The following is a 16,977-nucleotide window of genomic DNA, read 5'->3' as shown; positions in this document are numbered from 1 at the left end:
CCCCCCAACGTGCCCATCTTTATCTAGACAGCCCTTATCTCTCAATTTAAATTCCACCTTTTTTTAGGGAAGCTTTCCCTGACTCTCCCCTTTCCCAGCACTAACTTGGTTCTTCCCTTTTATACCTTTTTACAGTTCCCTGCACTTCTCCTTCATAGGAAATATATTTAAGAATTTATATGACTGTTTTGCATCTGAAAGAATGACTTGGAATAAGGCTGGGCTCCTAGGAGTGAATGATTTGAAATAAACTAACTAGATGGTAGAGGTGGACAGTTCAGTTATACGGTCAGATTTAGGAGGTCCAGGCTTGCGTCGGTGGGAGCGACATTGAGTGGGGGTAGTTAGCTGGTAGTCATATTTAGGCATTAGGTCAGAAGGGAGTATTATCTTGAAGTGTTTCCATTTATTGCAGAAGCTCAGTAGTTGGTATATAGAGCAAATTTCTGATCTCATGAGAAAGCACTGATGGAGGCATAGAGAGGACAAAAAAACCCCATCTACCTGGGGTAGCATTCATAATAGGACTCCAGACTTCGATCCTAAGTCTGAGTAACTGGACAAATTGGGTGAAAATGGGTCAAGATTACCTCTTTCCCAATTAGAGAGTGTGACAAGAAGAATAGGGAGAAGGAAGCTGAGACTGTTGACACCCTTACTGCCTCCTTCAGGATTGGTTCAGGAACTGGGTGGAAATTAGTAAAAGATGGTAGGATCAATGGAATCAGCTATGAGGAGCTGAGAAATTTAGAGGCAGAAAAAATGAAGCAGATACACCTTTCCCCTCGTTGATTAATATAATACTACCTAGTATCCTTTCCGTTTTTTATGCCTTACTTCGCAGCATTGTGCTATTTGATTCATCTTGTTAAAATCTCTTTTCCACAACATGATGGTCAAATTCAGAGATCTCTTAGTAGCCGTAATACTTAGGCTGTCAAATCAAACCTAGTTGAAGTCTAAGGAGCTTTGAAACCCACATTCACTTTATGATGACTTTAACTTCCCCACTTCCCTCCTCCCAACAGAAATGCAGATACTTAGATCCAATATTAAAATATTGTGAATGTTTTGACAACAGGTTCTTCACTGCCCTTAGGAGAGAGGCAGTTTCCCTGGTCCCTAAAATAGGAAAAGAAGGAATGGCAAGGTCAGGTAATATGCCTCAGGATGCCCAGTGACCCACCCACCAAACCAGAACTAGAACTCCAGATATCTGTCTCTGAGGAGATGGCACCAAGTCAGTGCTGATTCCACGTCCCCAGCCCCTAGCCCACTCTGCTCTGAACCACACAGACCCACTCCCTAACAGGAGAGTTTCCTGGTGGCTTCTGGCTGTGGAGGAGTTGGCCTTTAGGTATTTCTAGAGGTCTCCCTCTTCTCTTGCCTGGCATTTGTTATTGTTTACATGGGATTGAGTTATAGATATAGAATCTCTAGAGTGACACACCCGTATGACACAGCACTGAGGTAAATGGCAGCTGAGTTGGTTTCCGGGTTGCAAAATCTCCTGTCCATCTGTGTCTGCCTGGCTGGACTCATTTATCAGAGAATGAGAAAGCATGTGTGCGTGTGTGCGTGTGTGTGTGTGTGTGTGCATGTGTGTGTGTGTGGTGTGTGTCCCTACAGGCTTTGTAGCCTGCTTCCTCCTGTCGTCCTCAGCTTGGGCCCTTCTCTCTGCCAGTGGGCAGTGCGCTACAGTAGGCTGGAGGAGTTACTAGCAAACAAAAAATAACTCCTCATAGGAGCAGGGGGACTGGCAAGAGGTTTTTAAAGCTCAAAAGTTCTTCCTTAGAAACTGAGCACAGCAGGACGAGTAGCCGAGAGGGATACTGATCCTTAGAAATGTGATGTGATTGACAGCAGCAGGAACAAGGTGCTGGAAAGAAGCCACAAGCAGTAAATGCAGGTGTCCTCCGATGTGTTAATCAGGTAGGAGACACAGAGGGATGGGGGACGTTCTGGGTTTGATGGGTGGTGGGAGTGGTGGTGATGATGGTGGGGTGCTCGTGGATTTTCTCTCTTATTGATAGTACTTATTCCCTCAACTGGGGGAAATTGCTATTGATTAGTGATGCTGGAGAGAGAAAATAATCAGCCAAGGAATATCTAATTTAAGATATTTCATTTCCGGGCTTTTGGGGCTTGGGTGTGGTAGATGGGTCATTATAGAATTGGAGATATGGATGTAGAATGATAGTATTAATAAAAATAAAACGTCTTGAATGTGTGTATAGCACCTCGAAGAAAATAAAACCTGTTCATCTATGTAATCACATTTTTAATCCCATGCCGTTTGTAAAGTCTGTGAGTACTGCATTTCTCATCCAGGTGCAATGGGGTGGTGTGTCTTGTAGTCACTTTGCTTCTCTACAAAGCAGACTTTTTGTGAGATGCTGGGGTAAAAATTAGGCTTCCTTGGCGCTGCTGAATATAACGTGTTTCAGGAATTCCTCTAGATAGGTAAAATAAGAAACAAGAAAAGCTGATAAACCTCAGTTTTTACTGTCAAGAGTTGTTTGTTTAAACACTGTCAGGACTCTTTCCCAAGATAAAGCCTCTTTCCCAAGGGTTTCAAAGTCCATTTCAAGTGCTGGGTGTATAGGAAAGGAGGGGAAGGCACAGATCAGAAAAATCACAATTCCCCGATAACTTTGGAGAGTGGGAGGAAGCCTTATTGACCTAGGAGATATCACAGGGCATGGGGCAAATTATCTACACGATTCTGGTTCTCTGGATTTAAAGAGAATCACTTCTTGGGCTTTTGGATCCACTCTTTGTCCTCTTATAAGCTGGTTTCAGTAGAAAGGTGGAGCCTGGGGCACTGAGGACCCAGCATGGAGATCCTGATTTCTAGGCTGGTACTCGAGCCTCTTGGGTTTCTGGTCCTTTCTCGACACTCAGGCTCACAGTGAAAGAGTGCTAGTTCTGGAAATCCAGTACTTTCTCTCAAAAGGCAGAAGATAGAAATAGGAGTGGTGTCAGATCAAGGAAAATGAACGGAGAAAGAAGGAGGAAGGTCCAGGGGTACTGGGATGCAGATGTACATGTGTGCAGGCAAAGGGTGTAGGTCCCTGGTCTCCCTGCCCCTGCACTCCTGAAGGCTCTGGGTCTCTGTTTGGAAAGGGATGCATTAGGCTCTTTGCAATAGATGGATGGTCTTTGGTTCTCTGCATCTCAATTCCTCAGCTTTTGCAACCAAGGCCTCCCTCTGTGCTTACACCCTGGAATCACTGTCCCAGTAATTTTTCTGTCATTTCTCTAGCTGTTCCTTGGCGCTGATATGAACTCGACCTGTCCTATTCTGCCATCTTCCTAGAAGTCCTGGTTCCATATAGATTTTATGATTGACTTCTCCATTTCTTCAAAGAAGGTTGTTGGAATTTTAATTGGGTTACATTAAAACTAAAACTTGTGTTAGATAGTATTGACATCTTGATGTATTTAGTCTTCCAGCCCATGAACATGGAATGTCCTTTCATTTATTTAGGTCTTCTTTTATTTCTTTTAGCAATGTTTTATGTTATTCTGCATATAAATTCTTTACGTTGTTACTTAGATTTATTCCTTGATATTAGATTCTTTTAGTTGCTTTTGTGAATGCAGTTTTTTTCCCCCTGATTTCTGTTCCAGTTGTTCAATCCTTGTGTATAGGAAGGTTACTGATTTTAGGGTGTTAATTTTTTACCTTGTCACTTTACTGAATTTAGTTATTGTCTCCAGGAGCTTTGTTTTAAAATTTTCAGGGTTTTCTGTATATAGGATCATGTCATCTGCAAATAGAGAGTTTTACTTCTTCCTTTACAATTTAGATGACTTTTATTTCTTTTCCTTCCTAAATACTCTGGCAAGAACTTCCAGTAAGTTGAAAAACAGTGTAACAGTGGGCATCTTTGTCTCATTCCTGATCTTAGAGGAAAAGCTTCCAGTCTTTAATCATTAAGTAGCATATTAGATGTGGGCTTTTAATATATGCCCTTTATCACGTTGAGGAAATTTCCTTCAATTCCTAGTGTTCTAATGAGTTTTATCAAGAAAGGGTGCTATTTTTTTTTGTTTGTTTGTTTGCTTTTTAACTTTTTTTAATTGTATAGTATAACATATATACAAAGCAAAGAATAAAAAAGCAATAGTTTTTCAAAACACTCTCAACAAGTAGCTACAGGACAGATCCCAGAGTTTGTCATGGGCTACCATTCCATCTTCTCAGATTTTTCCTTCTAGCTGCTCCAGAACACTGGAGGCTAGAAAGCTTAAATGTTTTTTTTTTTTGTCATCACAATAGACTTTTTTCCCTTCTTTTTTTGAAAAATAACATATATACAAAAAAGCTATGAATTTCAAAGCACAGCACCATGATTAGTTGGGAGCATATTTCAGAGTTTGACATGGGTTACAATTCCACAATTTTAGGTTTTTACTTCTAGCTGCCCTAAAATACTGGAGACTAAAAGAGATACCAATTTAGTATTTCAGCATTCAGATTTATTTGTTAAATCCTGTCTTCTCTGTATAACTCCACAATCACCTTTGATCTTTCCATCCCTCTCTTTAGGGGTGTTTGGGCTATGCCAATTCTAAAGTTTTGATATTGGAGGTTTTGGTCGCTAATATGGGGTAGGGAGATGGAACTATATGATGTTTTGGAGAGGCTGGGCTAGGTTTCAGGACTTATCTGGATGGGACACATCTGGAGGTTGTAGGTTTCTGGAAGGTTACTCTAGTGCATGGAACCCTTGTGGAATATTATATATTGCCCTAGGTGTTTTTAGGATTGACTGGAATGGTCCTGGTTGGGGGGTGGCAGGTTAAGATAGGTAACAATGTCTAACTGAAGCTTGCGTAAGAGCAACCTCCAGAGTAGCCTCTTGATCCTATTTGAACTCTCTCTGCTACTGATACTTTATTAGTTACACTTCTTCTCTCCCTTTTGATCAGGATGGAATTGTTGATCCCATGCTGCCAGGACTGAATTCATCCCTGGAGTCATCTCCCACGTTGCCAGGGAGACTTTTACCCTTGGATGTTGTGGTAGTTAGATTCAGTTGTCAACTTGGCCAGGTGAAGGTATCTAGTTCTGTTGCTGTGGACATGAGCCAATGATATGTGAACCTTATCTGTTGCTCATTACATCTGCAGTCGGCTAAGAGGCGTACCTGCTGTAATGAATGATGTTTGATTTAACTGGCTAGTGCTTAAATGAGAGAGCTCAACATAGCACAGCCCAAGCAGCTCAGCATACCTCATCTCAGCACTCGCAGTTCAGCCCAGGCCTTTGGAGATGCAGAAAGATATAACCCTGGGGAAAGTTGTTGGAACCCAGAGGCTTGGAGAAAAGGCCAGCAGAGATCACCCTGTGCCTTCCCATGTAAGAAAGAACCTCTGTTGAAAGTTAGCTGCCTTTCCTCTGAAGAACTAATGAAATAAATCCCCTGTTATTAAAAGTCAATCCACCTCTGGTATGTTGCATTCTGGCAGCTAGCAAACTAGAACAGATGTCATGTCCCACGTAGGGGCTTAGAGAGGCTACATCTGAGCAACAAAAGAGATCCTCCAGAAGTAACTTTAGGCATGCCTATATAGGTAGTCTAAAGGCTGCTATGTTTTGTCAAATGCCTTTTCTGTATCAGTTGAGATGATCATGTGTTTTTTGCCTTAATTCTGATAATGTGGTATACTGCATCAATTGATTTTCATATGTTGAACTAACCTTGCACACCAGGGATAAATACCACCTGATATCATGATGAAGAATTTCTTAAACATAATTTTGGAGTCAGTTTGTGAGTATTTTGTTGAGAATGTGTGCTTATCTATTCATAAGTGATATTCTGTAATTTTCATTTTTTTGTAATATCTTTAACTGGCTTTAGTATGAGGGTGATGTTGACCTCATAGAATAAGTTAGGGAATGTTGTCTCCTCTTCAATAATTCAGAAGAGTTTTAATAGGATTGGAGTTGAGTCTTCTTGGAATATTTGGTAGAATTCTCTGGTGAAACCATCTGGCCATGGCCTTTTCTTTGTTGGGAGGTTTTTGATTATTAAGTCAATCTTTGTACTAGTAATTGGTTTGTTGAGATATTCTATCTCTTCTTGAGTCAATGAAGGTAATTTGTGTGTTTCTAAAAAATTGTCCATTTCATCTAAGTTATCTAATTTATTAACATATGACTATTCATAATATCCATTTATAGTCTTTTTAATTTTTTTTTATAGTTAACAGTCATATTTTAATATTTTTTCACCAACAGTAACAAATGTAACACACCTACATAGGGGTCAGTAATAGAGTGAGAAAGGGGTATGGAAAGTTTTGTTTTGTTTTTGTTTGGGACTAATGAAAATGTTCTAAATTGACTGTGGTGATGAATGCATAACTATGATGGTTCCTTGAGACACTAATTGCACACTTTGGATGAATTATATGGGGTGTGATGGTATCTCAATAAAACTGAAAAAAAAAAAAAGCAAACAAAAACAAACCCACAAGTAGGACTTTAGAATTTTGTTGAGGAGTTTTGCATCTATATTCATTAGAGAGATTGGTCTGTAGTTTTCTTTTTTTGTAATATCTTTGCCTGGTTTTGGTATGAGGGTGATGTTGGCTTCATAGAATGAATTAGGTAGCTTTCCCTCCACTTCGATTTTTTGAAGAGTTTGAGCAGAGTTGGTACTAATTCTTTCTGGAATGTTTGGTAGAATTCACATGTGAAGCCGTCTGGTCCTGGACTTTTCTTTTTGGGAAGCTTTTGAATGACTGATTCAATTTCTTTACTTGTGATTGGTTTATTGAGGTCATCTATTTCTTCTTGAGTCAAAGTTGGTTGTTCATGCCTTTCTAGGAACTTGTCCATTTCATCTACATTGTTGTATTTATTAGCGTAAAGTTGTTCATAGTATCCTGTTATTACCTCCTTTATTTCTGTGAGGTCAGTGGTTATGTCTCCTCTTCCATTTCTGATCTTATTTATTTGCATCCTCTCTCTTCTTCTTTTTGTCAATCTTGCTAAGGGCCCATCAATCTTATTGATTTTCTCATGGAACCAACTTCTGGTCTTATTGATTTTCTCTATTGTTTTCATGTTCTCAATTTCATTGATTTCTGCTCTAATCTTTGTTATTTCTTTCCTTTTGCTTGCTTTGGGGTCAGTTTGCTGTTCTTTCTCCAGTTCTTCCAAGTGGACAGTTAATTCCTGAATTTTTGCCTTTTCTTCTTTTCTGATATAGGCATTTAGGGCAATAAATTTCCCTCTTAGCACTGCCTTTGCTGCATCCCATAGGTTTTGATATGTTGTGTTTTCGTTTTCATTCGCCTCGAGATATTTACTAATTTCTCTTGCAATTTCTTCCTTGACCCACTCGTTGTTTAAGAGTGTGTTGTTGAGCCTCCACGTATTTGTGAATTTTCTGGCACTCTGCCTATTGTTGATTTCCAACTTCATTCCTTTATGATCCGAGAAAGTGTTGTGTATGATTTCAATCTTTTTAAATTTGTTGAGACTTGCTTTGTGACCCAGCATATGGTCTATGTTTGAGAATGATCCATGAGCACTTGAGAAAAAGGTGTATCCTGCTGTTGTGGGGTGTAATGTCCTATAAATGTCTGTTAAGTCTAGCTCATTTATTGTAATATTCAAGTTCTCTGTTTCTTTATTGATCCTCTGTCTAGATGTTCTGTCCACTGATGAGAGTGGCGAATTGAAGTCTCCAACTATTATGGTAGATGTGTCTATTTCCCTTTTCAGTGATTGCAGTGTATTCCTCATGTATTTTGGGGCATTTTGATTCGGTGCATAAATATTTATGATTGTTATGTCTTCTTGTTTAATTGTTCCTTTTATTAGTATATAGTGTCCTTCTTTGTCTCTTTTAACTGTTTTACATTTGAAGTCTAATTTGTTGGATATTAGAATAGCTACTCCTGCTCTTTTCTGGTTGTTATTTGCATGAAATATCTTTTCCAAACCTTTCACTTTCAACTTATGTTTATCTTTGGGTCTAAGATGTGTTTCCTGTAGACAGCATATAGAAGGATCCTGTTTTTTAATCCATTCTGCCAGTCTATGTCTTTTGATTGGGGAATTCAGTCCATTAACATTTAGTGTTATTACTGTTTGGGTAATACTTTCCTCTACCATTTTGCCTTTTGTATTATATATATCATATCTGATTTTCCTTCTTTCTACACTCTTCTCCATACCTCTCTCTTCTGTCTTTTCGTATCTGACTCTAGTGCTCCCTTTAGTATTTCTTGCAGAGCTGGTCTCTTGGTCACAAATTCTCTCAGTGACTTTTTGTCTGAGAATGTTTTAATTTCTCCCTCATTTTTGAAGGACAATTTTGCTGGATATGGAAGTCTTGGTTGGCAGTTTTTCTCTTTTAGTAATTTAAATATATCATCCCACTGTCTTCTAGCTTCCATGGTTTCTGTTGAGAAATCGACACATAGTCTTATTGGGTTTCCCTTGTATGTGATGGATTGTTTCTATCTTGCTGCTTTCAAGATCCTCTCTTTCTCTTTGACCTCTGACATTCTAACTAGTAAGTGTCTTGGAGAACGCCTATTTGGGTCTATTCTCTTTGGCGTGTGCTGCACTTCTTGGATCTGTAATTTTAGGTCTTTCATAAGAGTTGGGAAATTTTCAGTGATAATTTCTTCCATTAGTTTTTCTCCTCCTTTTCCCTTCTCTTCTCCTTCTGGGACACCCACAACACATATATTTGTACGCTTCATATTATCATTCAATTCCCTGAGCCCCTGCTCAAATTTTTCCATTCTTTTCCCTATAGTTTCTGTTTCTTTTTGGATTACAGATGTTCCATCCTCCAGTTCACTAATTCTATCCTCTGTCTCTTTAAATCTACCATTGTAGGTTTCCATTGTTTTTTTCATTTCTTCTACTGTGTTTTTCAATCCCATAAGTTCTGTGATTTGTGTTTTTCAGACTTTCCATTTCTTCTTTTTGTTCATTCCTTGCCTTCTTCATGTCCTCCCTCAATTTATTGATTTGGTTTTTGAAGAGGTTTTTCATTTCTGTTCGTATATTCAGAATTAGTTGTCTCAGCTCCTGTATCTCATTTGAGCTATTGGTTTGTTCCTTTGACTGGGCCATATCTTCAATTTTCCTGGTGTGATTTGTTATTTTTTGCTGGCGTCTGGGCATTTAATCAGATTTCCCTGAGTGTGGGACCCAGCAGGTTGAAAGACTTTCCTGTGAAGTCTCTGGGCTCTGTTTTTCTTATCCTGCCCAGTATGTGGTGCTTGTCTGTCTGCGGGTCCCACCAGCAAAAGCTGTTGTGGCTCCTTTAACTTTGGAAGACTCTCACTGCTGGGTGTGTGGTGGAGACAGAGGAAAGGTTGTAGGTTGGTTTTAATGGCTTCAAATTGTGAAGTCCTGGGATCTGAATTCCTTGAGAGAGGTATTCCACTTGAGTTGCATTTCACCCCTCCCGCGGGGAAGGTTCAGGTGGTAGAGAGCCCTGAAAGCAGCCTGTTTCTGCGTTTGGGGCAGTTGTAACCTATGTAATCCCAGCGCTGAGCCCAGAGGCAACAAAGCCTCCATAGAAACAGCCGCAGAAGGATCTGTTTCACCCCCTTTCCTCTTTTTCAGTTAGCCCAATTGGTGACTTCCACTTTGATCAGTTTCGCCTGAGCTGAGGGCTTATTTTTAGTAGTCAGAAGTTTTTCCTTAATGCCACTATTGGTGTTAGGTTGGGCTCAGTCTCTACTACTGTTGGAGACTCTTTCCTTTCCCTCTGGGAAGTCGCCTGTAGGGGAGGGTCGCCAGCCGCCGCGGCTTGGGGAATCACTGTTCCGATGCCCCCAGCCGGCCCGGGAAGCTGCATGTGTGGAAGGGGCTGTGGTCACCGGCCACCGCGGCTTGGGGAACCACCACTCCAAAGCTAATTTGGATGGATTTTTAGCTTCCATTCCCGGGAAGCCACGTGTGGGAGGGCCGCCGTGGCTTGGGGAACCGTTGATCCAATGTTCCCAGCTGTCCTGGGAAGCCGCGTGTGTGGAAGGGGCTCCGGTCGCCGTGGTTTGGGGAACCCAATCCAAAGCTCCCAGCCGGCCTGGGGAGGAGGGAGGGAGGGGCTCCGGCTGCCAGCCGCCTCAGCCCCGGGAAGCGCACGCCTCTCGGGGACCTCACCTCAACGGAGTCTCTTAGCCGGTTCAGCCATTCCGGAATGGGGTACGCTGTGTGTCTGGTTTCTGTCGTGACTCCGGGAGCTGTTCTGTACTGTTTCTAGTTCTTTAGTAGTTGTTCTGGAGGAGGAACTAAGACCCGTGCGCCTAACTAAGCCGCCATCTTCTCCGGAAGTCCACCTATAGTCTTTTTAATTTTAACAGAGTTGGTAGTAATGTCCCCCTTTTCATTTCTGATTTTTGTTATTTCTATCTTCTCTCTTATTTACTTTGTCAGTGTACCTAAAACTTCATCAATTTCATTGATCTTTTCAGAGTCAACTTTTGGTTTGGTTAATCCACTCAGTTGTTGTTGCTGTTTTTTCTATTTCATTTATCTCCTCTCTAATCTTTGTTATTTACTCCCCTCTGCTAAATTTGGGTTTAGTATGCTGTTCTTTTCCTAGTTCTTCCAGTTCTGAGGTTAGTTCTGTTATTTGAAGTCTTTCTTCTTTTATAATTTAAGCCTTTGGAGCTAATAATTTTTCCCTCAACCCTGCCTTAATTGCATATCATCAGTTTTGGTATGTTGTACTTTCATTTTCATTTACCTCAAGATATTTCTTATTTTTGCTTCTGGTTTCCTGTTTGACCCATTGGTCATTTAAAAGTATGTTATTTAATTTTCATTTATTTTTGAATTTTCCCTTTTTCCCTCTGTTAATGATTTTTAGCTTCATTCCATTGTTGTTGAAGAATATATGTTGTATGATATAAATATGTCTGAATTTATTGAGTCTTATTTTGTAACCCAACATATGGTCTATTCTAAAGAATGATCCATTTGCACTCAAGCAAAATGTGTATTCTTTTGTTATTGGATAAAATGCTCTATAAATGTCTGTTAGGTCTAGTTTGTTTAGTTTATCATTTAAGTACTGTACTTCCTTATTGATCTTCTGATTAGGTGTTCTATTCATTTTTGAGAATGGTGTGGTAAAATCTCCTACTATTAATGTAGAACTGTCAATTTCTCCCTTCAAATCTGTCAGTATTTGCTTCACATATTTTAGTTCCCTGCTGTTAGGTGCCTATATATTAATAATCATTATATCTTCCTGTTGAATTGTTCTCTTTAACAGAATATAATGACCATCTTTGTCCCTCAGAATCATTTTTTATCTAAAGTCTATTTTACCCAATATTAGCATAGTCACACCAGCTCTCTTTTGGTTACTACTTGTGTAATATATACTTTTCCATACTTTCACCTTCAATATACTTATATCTTTGAATTTAAGGTGAGTCTCTTGCAGACAACACAGCACATAGTTGGGTCATGCTTTTTATCCATTCTGTCAATCTCTGACTTTTGACTGTAGAGTTTAATCCATTTACATTTGAAATCACTACTGATAATACAGGTCTTTCTTCTGCCATTTTGCTATTTAGCCTTTGTAAGTCACACCTTTTTGCCCCTTACTTCCATTTAAGTCTACTTTTATATTTATTTACTTTCTTGTTTTGTGTCATATTGGGTGCCTTCTCATTTCTATCTGGATATATTTTTCATTTGTTTTCCTTGTGGTTATCATAGGATTAAAATTTAATGTCCTAAATACATAACAATTAAATTTGGTTTAATAGCAACTTAACTTCGATAGCATATACATACTTTTCTTAATATAGCCCTTTCCCTCACCATTTTTTTATGTTACCAGTTATATCTTTGTACATCTTACGTTCAAAAACCTAGATTTATTATTACTTTTTGTGCATTTGCATTTAGCATCTACAGAAAGTAAGAAGTGGAGTTACATACCATACAGCATAATACAGTATTACCGCCATTTATAATTACCCAAATGATTATATTTACTACACGTTTCTATTTCTTTACACTGCTTTGAACCACTGTCTAGAGTCCTATCATTTCAGTCTGAAGAACTCCCTTTAGCATTGCCTGTAGGGCAGGTCGAGTGGTAATATACTCCCTCCTCTTTTGCTTATCTGACAATGTTTTTATCTCCAATTTATTTTTGAAAGAGGGTCTCATTGTGTATAAAATTCTTGGCTAATATTTATTTTCCTCCACCACTTTAAGTATTTCAACCCTTGGCTTTCCTGCCTCCATGGTCTCTGATGAGAAATCGGCATGAAGTATTGGGATTCCCATATACATACAGCTTGCTTTTCTCTTGCAGCTTTCAGAAGTCTCTCCTTATTTTTGCATTTGATAGTGTAATCAACATATGATGGAGTGTATTTTTCTTCATTTTTATCCTGTTTGGTGTCCTCTGGGTTCTTGGATGTTCATATTCATGTCTTTTACTAAGTTTGGGATGTTCTCTGTCATTATTTAACTATTCCTTCTGACTCTTTTTCTCTTTCTTCTCCTTCTGGGACTCCCATGATGCATATATTGTGCTTGATGGTGTCTGTGCCAGTTTGAAGCTATTATATACCCTTAAAAAGCCATGTTCTTTAATCCTCATTCAACATTGCTGGGTGGGAGCTTTTTGATCGTTTCTATGGACATGTGATCAATTTGTAACTTTTGATTAGCTGTTTTTCATGGAGATGTGTTTCCACCCATTCAAGGTGGGGTTGCTTACTGGAGCCTTTTAAGAGTGAATCATTTTGGAAAAAGCTAGAGAGCCATGAGAGCCACCAAAACCAACAGAGCCAACAGGGAAAAAAGAGCCCCTGGGAAGCCATTGAAGAGAAAGTTAGCAAATCTCACCATGTGCCTTTCCTGCTAAAAGAGGAACCCTGAATGTCATCGGCTTTCCTGAACAAGGTATCTTTTCATGAATGCCTTAGACTGGACAATTTTATAGCTTTGCCTTAACTTGGACACTTTCACAGCCTTGGAACTGTAAACTTCCTACTTGATAAATTCCCCCTTTTAAAAGCTGTTCTGTTTCTGGTATATTGCATTCCAGCAGCTTGCAAACTAGAACAGTGTCCATAGCTGTCTTAGGCTATTTTTGCTTTAATATTTCTTTTTTTTTTCTGCTCCTCATCCTGACTCATTCCAAGTGTCTTGTTTTCAAGTTCATGAATCTTTCTTCTGTCAGTTCCAATCTGCTCTTGAAACCCTCCTAGGCATTTTCATCTCAGTTATTGTGGTCTTCAAATCCAGTAGTTGGTCTGCAATTCCAATAGTTCTGTTTAGTTCCTTTTAAAACCTGTCTTTTTACTTAGACTTTCATGTTGTTAATTGATTAATTTCCTAATATCCTCTAGTTCTTTCTTTGTACTTTCCTTCATCTCCTTAGGAATTTTTAGATAATTTTTTAAAGACTTTGTTCAGTATGTCCGTATTCTCATCTTCTTCATTGGTGTCTTCCATGTTTTGATCCTCTTCCTTTGGATGGGCCATCATTTCCTGTATCTTTGTCTTGTGCTCTTTTGTTGCACACTGTACATTTTAATATTTTAAAATGTTAACTCTGGTATTTACTCCCTGGAAATATTATTTTCTCTTTTTTTTAAGTAGCTGGTGATAAAACAGAGATTTTTTTCCAAGCTTCAGTCTTCCTATCAAGAAGGTCTACCCAAGGCAAATACAGTGTGCCAGGTTTCCCTGGTCTTACTGGGCATGTGTCTTGCCTTGGGCTTTTGTTGTTATTTGTTTTATATTTCCTCTGTTTACATGAGTTTTGTTGTCCCCTTTGTTTCCCAGGGGACAAACTTCTCCCTCCTTGGTATCTGAGCTGGTAGTCCTTTGACCCAGACTGTCTGCCTCTGTATGTTTTTATGTTCCTTTTATCATCCCATGTTGCTTTTGCCTGGAGAGCAAATTCTGGGAGGAGGATCACCCAAGGGAGGACTTTTCCAATTTAGTTTTTCCCAATGAAAACTGGACAAGACACCATGGAGGGAGTACATACTGGCTCTAAGTTGTCCTTTAGAGGGGATCATGAAGAACACCAAAAACTTCTCCTGAAGCTCCTGTTTTAGTTTGCAAGCTTCCAGAATGCAATATACCAGAACTGGAACAGCTTTTAAAAAGGGGAATTTAATAAGTTATAAGTTTACAGTTCTAAGCCTATAAAAATGTCCAAATTAAGGGATCCAGGGAAAGGCCAATACGTCTGGAACACCTCCATTGGCTGGGAAGGCACACTGGTCCCTTGCCGGTCCCTTGCTCCCTCTGTTTCAGCCTCTGTTCCTGTGAGAGTTTCTCACTTTGCTTCTCTATGGCTGGTTTTCATTTCTTGGCTTCCTTTGGCTCTCTCCATATTCTGGCTTGCCTAATATCTCATAGCAATGCCTTTTGGGGTTTAAGTATCTCCAAACATCCATGTCTCTGTTCTCAAGTGTCAGCATCTGTGTCAGCTCTGCTCTGAAGTTTCTGTCAGCTCTGTCATTTCTGAGGTTTGTCCAAAATGTTTCCTCTTTTAAAGACTCTAGTAAACTAATTAAGTCTCACCTGGAATGCGGGGGAGGGAATCACATCTCCAGCTAATCAAAAGGCTACACCCATAGTTAAGCATGTTACATCTCCATGGAGATAATCTAATCAAGTTTCTGCCCTATGGTGTTGAATTTGGACTAAAAGAAATTGCTGCCTCACAAGATTTAATCAGGATTAAAACATGGCTTTTCTGGGGTACATAATATTTTCAAACCAGCACAGTTCCTCAAATGAAGACGATGTTGGTCTTGTAGAATGGACTAGGGAGTGTTCCTTTGTCTTCATTTTTTTTTGTAAGAGTTTGAACAGGATTGGTGTAAATTCTCCTTGGAATGTTCGGTAAAATACCCTTGCTGAAGTCATCACATCCTGGGCTTTTCTTTGCTGGGATGTTTTTAGATTATTGATTCAGTGTCTTTACTAGTTTTTGGTTTGTTGATCTTCTGTTTCTTCTTGAATCTGTATAGGTAGTTTGTGTGTTTCTAAGAATTTGTCCATTTCATCTATATTAGCTAATTTATGAGCATACAATTATTCATAGTATTCTTTTAAAGTCATTTTTATTTTAGTGGACTCAATATTAATATTTCCCTTTCATTTCTGATTTTCATTGTGTTCTCTGTTTTTTGTTCTTTGTTAGTCTAGCTAAAAATTTGTCAATTTTATCGATCTTTTCAAAGAACCAACTTTTGGTTTTGTTGCTTCTATTGTTTTTGCTTTGTTTGATTGTCTATTTCATTTATCTCCACTCTCATTTTTGTTATTTACTTCTTTCTGATTCTTTGGGTTTAATTTACTCTTCTTTTTCTAGTTCTTCCTGTTTTGAGGTTAGGTCTATAATTTGAAGTCTTGTTTTTTTTTTTTTTTTACATGGGCAGGCACCGGGAATCGAACCCAGGTCCTCGGGCATGGCAGGCAAGCACTGTTACCTGCTGAGCCACTGTGGCCCGCCCATGAAGTCTTGTTTTTTAATGTAAGCATTCAGAACTATAAAATTCTCTCTCATTACTGCCTTTGCTGCATCCCCTAAGTTTTGGCATGTTTTATTTTCATTTTCATCCACTTCAACATATTTCTTAATATCCCTTGTGATTTCCTCTTTAACTCATTGGTTGTTTTTATGAGTACATTGTTCAATTTCTACTTATTTAAAAAATTTTTGCTTTTTCCCTCTGTTATTGATTTACTAAAAAGAGCTTTATCCCATTGTGTGATTTCAATATTTTTGAATTTGTGACTAATTTTGTGACCTAAAATATAATCTGTCCCATAGAATGGCCCATGTGCACTCCAGAAGAATGTGTATTCTGTTGTTGGGTGAAGTGTTGTATATATGTCTGTTACGTCTAGTTAGTCTAGAGTATCACCCACATCTTTTATTTCCTTATTGATCTTCTGATTAGATGTTCTATCCATTATTGGAAGTAGTGTATTAAAGTCTCCTCTTATTAATGTAGAATCATCAATTTCTCCTTTCAAATCTTTCAGTTTTGCTTCATTTGTTTTATGGCTCTGTTTTTAGGAGCATATAAATTTAAAATTGTTATGTCTTCTTGTTGAATTGGCCCCTTTATCAGTATAAAATATACTTTCTTAGTACCTTTTAACTGTTTTTGACAATGTCTATTTTATCTGGTATTAGTTTAGCTATTTAGTTCATTTTGGGATACTACTTGCATGGTATATTTACTTCCTTTCACTTTCAACTTACTTGTATCTTTGAATGTAAGGTGATTCTTTTGTAGACAGCATATAGTTTTGCTATGCTTTTATCCAGTCTACCAATCTCTGTCTTTTGACAGGAGTGGCTAATCCATTTACATGTACAGCCACTACTGATAATGTGTGACTTTCTTCTGCAATTTTGCTATGTAGTCTCTTCAAGTCTTATACCTTTTAGTCTCTCAATTCATCCATTAATACATACTTTTACATTCATTTGTTATTTTGTGTTGTACCATATTTAATACTTTCTCATTTCTATTTGGATGTGTTTGTCATCTATTTTCTTTTTATTTAGTATGGGGTTAAAATGTAGCATCTTAAATATGTAACGATCATATTTGGTTTGATATCAATTTGACTTCAATAGCATACACATACCCTTTTCCTATACCCTTCTGTTCTAGTTTGCTAGCTGCTGGAATTGTGATATACCAGAAATGGAATGGCTTTTAAAAAGGTGAATTTAATAAGCTGCAAGTTTACAGTTCTCAGCCTGTGAAAATGTCCAAATTAAAGCAATGCTATAGAGATGTCCAATCTAAGGTATTCAGGGAAAGATACCTTGGTTCAAGAAGGCTGATGACATTCAGGATTTCTCTTTCAACTGGAAAAGCACACGGCAAACCTAGTGATGTCTGCTAGCTTTCTCTCCAGGCTTCTTGTTTCATGAAGCTCCCATAGGGGTATTTTCCTTCTTCATT

At 38.6% G+C, this 16,977-nt stretch overlaps 1 protein-coding gene across 9 annotated transcripts in view; it reads left to right on the top strand.

Annotated features, from left to right (window-relative positions):
* STYK1 (serine/threonine/tyrosine kinase 1) overlaps positions 1-16,977 on the top strand; it is a 63,740-nt gene that overhangs the window by 12,155 nt on the left and 34,608 nt on the right. For 2 of the 9 annotated variants that reach the window (XM_077170048.1, XM_077170047.1), the window contains exon 3: positions 1,796-1,932. The exons of 4 other annotated variants lie outside the window; for them this stretch is intronic. The gene's annotated coding sequence lies outside the window, so the exon portion shown is untranslated. Of the gene's footprint in view, positions 1-198; positions 1,933-9,011; positions 10,196-16,977 lie in introns of those variants that run through there. 3 more of the 9 variants (XM_077170051.1, XM_077170046.1, XM_077170053.1) reach the window with 3 other exon arrangements.

The sequence above is a fragment of the Tamandua tetradactyla genome, chromosome 7 (assembly GCF_023851605.1).
Source record: "Tamandua tetradactyla isolate mTamTet1 chromosome 7, mTamTet1.pri, whole genome shotgun sequence".
Lineage (NCBI taxonomy): Eukaryota > Metazoa > Chordata > Mammalia > Pilosa > Myrmecophagidae > Tamandua > Tamandua tetradactyla.
This window is presented reverse-complemented; position numbering and strand designations above follow the sequence as displayed.